We start from the raw sequence: 5,455 nt of genomic DNA, 5'->3' as shown, positions 1-5,455 counted from the left end.
GACAATGTCCCTTTAAGTCCTCCAATTGGCAGCGCATGGCGTGTTACGTGGGGCACTGACGTCCGACTTCAACACAATGGCCCAATTGACAAGAGTAACTGGGCCTAAGCATCTCGAGCGGCCTTTTCCTGCCCGATTTCAGAGCTAACGTTTAATGGTGAAGTTCAAACAACAAAGCGGCCCTTTTACAGGGAAACTGCACCCGAACTGAAAATGTTTTTTTTCTCTGTATCGGGAGCGTTACTGTGTCCTCTCGATTTGCCACACGTTGAAGGACGCAGGCCGTGCTGACCCTTGGTTTACCAAGACCAGCATGCAGGCTGATCTTTGGCCACTTTGGAAGTCCTGCTGCCTTTTCGTGGTGGGGCCCTTTAATGCTGCGACCTCGTGATTTTCTTTCTCCAACTTTTTATTGGACCTCGGGATGTGGCTAATGCTGGAGTTATTGACCATCCCACAGCCGTGACTTTACAACTGGCCTGGACTGAAGTTTTGTGTAGGTCGGAGGTCAGAAGTGCCAGGAATATTTATCTCAAGGTCAATAAAAAAAGAACTTGCATTTATATAGCACCTTTCACGACATCAGGACGTCCCAAAGCCCTTTACAGCCAATGAAGTACTTTTTTTGGAGTGTAGTCACTGTTGTCATGTAGGAAATGTGGCAGTCAATTTGCCCACAGCAAGCTCCCACAAACAGCAATAAGAAATAGGAGCAGGAGCAGGCCACCTGGCCCCTCGAGCCTGCTCCACCATTTAATAAGATCATGGCTGATCTGATCATGGACTCAGCTCCACTTCCCTGCCCACTCCCCATAACCCTTTATTCCCTTATCGCTCCAAAATCTGTCTATCTCCGCCTTAAATATATTCAATGACCCAGCCTCCACAGCTCTCTGGGGCAGAGAATTCCACAGATATACAATCCTCTGAGAGAAGAAATTCCTCCTCATCCTAGTTTTAAATGGGTGGCCCCTTATTCTGAGACTATGTCCCCTAGTTTTAGTTTCCCCCATGAGTGGAAACATCCTCTCTGCATCCATCTTGTCGAGCCCCCTCATTATCTTATATGTTTCGATAAGATCACCTCTCATTCTTCTGAACTCTAATGTGATAATAACCAGATAATCTGTAGTAATTCCCGCCCTCCTGTATGGATCAGAGGCATGGACGATGTACAGTAGACACCTCAAGTCGCTGGAGATATATCACCAACGATATCTCCGCAAGATCCTGCAAATCCCCTGGGAGGACAGACGCACCAACATCTGTGTCCTGGTCCAGGCTAACATCCCCAGCATTGAAGCACTGACCACATTCGATCAACTTCGCTGGGCAGGCCACATAGTTCACATGCCAGACACGAGACTCCCTAAGCAATTGCTCTATTTGGAGCTCCTTCACAGCAAACAAGCCAAAGGTGGGCAGCGGAAACGTTACAAGGACACCCTCAAAGCCTCCCTGATAAAGTGCGACATCCCCACTGACACCTGGGAGTCCCTGGCCGAAGACCGCCCTAAGTGAAGGAAGTGCATCCGGGAGGGCGCTGTGCACTTTGAATCTCAACGCCGAGAGCGTGAAGAGGTCACGCGCAGGCAGCGGAAGGAGCGTGCGGCAAACCAGTCCCACACACCCCTTCCCTCGACTAATGTCTGTCCCACCTGTGACAGGGTCTGTGGCTCTCATGTTGGACTGTTCAGCCACCAAAGAACTCACTTCAGGAGTGGAAGCAAGTCTTCCTCGATTCCGAGGGACTGCCTATGATGATAAATCTGTTTTAGTGATGTTGGTTGAGGGATAAATATGGTCCAAGACACTGAGGAGAACTCCCCTGCTCTTCTTTGAAATAGTGCCACGTGCTCTTTTACATCCACCTGAGAGAGCAGACCGGGTCTCGGCTTAACGTCTCACTGAAAGGCAGCACCTCCGACAGTGCGGCATTCCCTCGGCACTGCACTGGGAGTTTTACATTGGTTGTTTCACATGTCAGCCTTGACTTAATGACAGCACACTTAGCTCAGAGTCAGAGGTTGTTGCAATGTTATAGTGCGTAGATTTATAAATGTTCTTACACCTCCTCAGTAGCCATCCTGTTTTGTACAGAAGAGAAACCGGTTCCCTTTAGCCTCGAAAGGAAGTGATAGTCAGAGGACCTTCAAGATATTGAGTGGCATAGATAAGGTTAATCTGGAGCATTACTTCAATGTGTGACAGGGTACTAGGAATAGGCGACATGGGTTAAAACTGGGTGAAAGGGACATTTAGATGTCAGGGAGAACTTCTTCATGTAATGACACTGGAATGGTCTCCTGGGTAGTGGAGATAGAACCTTAGACTCAGTCAAGAGATGTGATGGGAAGACTGTGCTTTTCCAGTCTGGATGGATGAGATAAGTTGGGCCGAAAGGCCTCATTCACCTGAATTTGTCTGCATCCTCTGGTGGGTTATCTGTCCCATCAAAAGAAGTGTTCCCCTTAAAAGGAGGGCGTCATAGTTAAAGTGAAACATGCAGAGTGCCCAAACCAAAACCAATATCGGGCCCTTTCCGATTGGCCTTCTTTTAAACCTGTCCACCAGCCTGTCAGAGTGCTAAGGAAACCGGATTTGATAGCATCAACACCACGGGTCAACTCCTGGACACGGGAATGGTAACATAATGGTTATGTTACTGGACAAGTAATCCAGAGGCCCTGGACTATTGATTCAGAGACGTGAGTTCAAATCCTACCACAGCAGCTGGGGAATTTAAGTTCTGCTAATATCAGTAACGGTGACCATGAAACTACTGGACTAATGTTCTTTAGGGAAGGAAATCTGCTGCCCTTACCCAGTCTGAGCCTATATGTGACTCCAGACCCACAACAATGTGGTTGACTCTTAACTGCCCTCCGAAATGGCCGAGTGAGCCACTCAGTTGTCACCACCACCTCCTTGAGAGCAATGAGGGATGGGCAATAAATGCCAGCCTTGCCAAGGATCTATCCTTGGCCCCCTCCTATTTCTCATCTACATGTTGCCCCTTGGCGACATCATCTGAAAACACGGCGTCAGTTTCCACATGTACCCTGACGACACCCAGCTTTACCTCACCACCACTTCTCTCGACCCCTCCATAGTTTCTAAATTGTCAGGCTGCTTGTCTGACATCCAGTTCTGGATGAGCAGAAATTTTCTCCAGTTGAACATTGGGAAGACCGAAGCCATTGTTTTCAGTCCCCACCACAAATTCCGTTCCCGAGCCAGACTCCATCCCTCTCCCCAACCTCTGCCTGAGGCTGAACCAGACTGTTCGCAACCTCGGTGTCATATTTGACCCTGAAATGAGCTTTTGACCACGTATCCGGAGCATAAATAAGACCGCCTATTTCCACCTCCGTAACTTCGCCCGCCTCCACCCTTGCCTCAGCTCATCCACTGCTGAAGCCCTCATCATTGCCTTTGTTACCTCTAGACTTGACTATTCCGAAATACCTCTGGCTGGCCTCCCACATTCTACCCTATGTAAACTTGGTCATCCAAAATTTGACTGCCCGTGTCCTAACTCGCTCACCTATCACCCCTGTGCTCGCTGACTTACATTGGCTTCCGATTAAGCAACGCCTCGATTTCAAAATTCTGATCTTTATTTTCAAACCCCTCCATGGCCTCGCCCCTCCCTACCTCTACAGTCTCCTCCAGCCCCACACCCCCCGAGATGTTTGCGCTCCTCTAATTCTGCCCTCTTGAGTATCCCTGATTGTATTCGGTCAACCATTGGTGGTCGTGCCTTCTGTTGTCTAGGCCCCAAGCTCTGGAACTCCCTGCCTAAACCGCTCCACCTCTCTACCTCTCTTTCCTCCTTCAAGACATTCCTTAAAACCTCCCTCTTTGACCAAGCTTTTGGTCACCTGCGCTAATTTCTCCTTATGTGGCTCAGTGTCAAATTTTTTTTATCTCATAACACTCCTGTGAGGCGCCTTGGGAAGTTTCACTACGTTAAAGGCGCTATGTAAATACAAGTTGTTGTTGTTGTGACACCTGCATCCCAGGAATAAAAAACCCACCAAAATGCCACTTAATAGACCAATATAAAATGGCTCAACAACAACAACTTGCTTCGTGGGAGCGATTATCAAACAAACATTGACACATAGCCAAAGAAGGAGACTTTAGGACAGGTGAGCAAAAGCTTGCTTTTAAGGAGTGTCTTAAAGGTGGAGAGAGAAGTAGAGAGGAGAAGAGGTTTAGGGAGGGAGATCCAGTGCTTGGGGCCCAGACAACAGAAGGCACGGTCACCAATGTTGGGGCGAAGGATTCACAAAAGGATTCACAGAGTTGGAGTAAAGAAGAGTTCTCGGGGATGGTGGGGGTGGGGGAGTGGTGTTGAAGGGGTGGAGAAGTCTGCAGGGATAGTGAGGGGCGAGGCCATGGAGCGATTTGAACATAAGGATGAGAAGCCAATGTCGGTCAGTGAGCACGGGCGTGATGGGTGAGTGGGACTTGGTGCGAGTTAGGACACTGGGCAGCCAGGTTTTGGATTACACAGAGAGTGGTGAGAATGTGGAACTCACGGCCACGTGGAGTGATGGAAGCAGAGAGCATTTAAGGGGAGTCTTGATGCTCACCTGAGGGAGCAGGAAATCCAGGGATTATGGGGACAGGAAGAGGTCAGTACAGTGGGAGGCGTCTCGTGTAGAGTCGAAACACTGGCATGGACCAGTTGGACTGAGTGGCCTGACTCCGTGCTGTAGATTCTAAGTAATATGTAGTGTTTTCTGCTCTGTCTCACATCTCCAGCCATTGTAATTTACGCCTTTGTGATACATTCTTTACAACATCACAAACACACTGCAGGCAGGATGGCTCTACAGGAATTTGTCATCATGTGAGTTGTCACATGACCCTTTTATTGTAGTGACGTCAGTAGTTGCATTACCACAGTAGTCCACTAGGTGGAGCCTTCTCACTCCTCGATCTTGATGATATCTGCACTGGGCACCATGGCCTTCCACATAGGCTTTTCCCAATGAGAGAAACGTGTCGTTAACTCACAGTTATGTCATACGCGAGCAATGCTGTGGGTTATTTGCAACACAGTGATGCCGAGTTTGGATGAGCTCATGTTTGTGGAGGGTGCAAGGTGGGAGGCCGGCCAGGAGAGCGTTTCATCATCATAGCAGTCCCTGAAAATCGAGGAAGACTTGCTTCCACTCCAAAAGTGAGTTCTCACGTGGCTGAACAGTCCAATATGGGAATTAGTGTCTCTGTCACAGGTGGGACAGAGAGTGGTTGAAGGAAAGGGTGGGTGGGGAGTCTGGTTTATCGCACGCTCCTTCCGCTGCCTGCGCTTGTTTTCTGCATGCTCTCAGCGACGAGACTCGAGGTGCTCAGCGCCCTCCCAGATGCTCTTCCTCCACTTAGGACCACCTTTGGCCAGGGACTCCCTGGTGTCGGTGGGGATGTTGCACCTTATCAAGGA

The sequence above is a fragment of the Pristiophorus japonicus genome, chromosome 9 (genome assembly GCF_044704955.1).
Source record: "Pristiophorus japonicus isolate sPriJap1 chromosome 9, sPriJap1.hap1, whole genome shotgun sequence".
NCBI classification, from domain to species: Eukaryota; Metazoa; Chordata; class Chondrichthyes; family Pristiophoridae; genus Pristiophorus; species Pristiophorus japonicus.
This window is presented reverse-complemented; position numbering follows the sequence as displayed.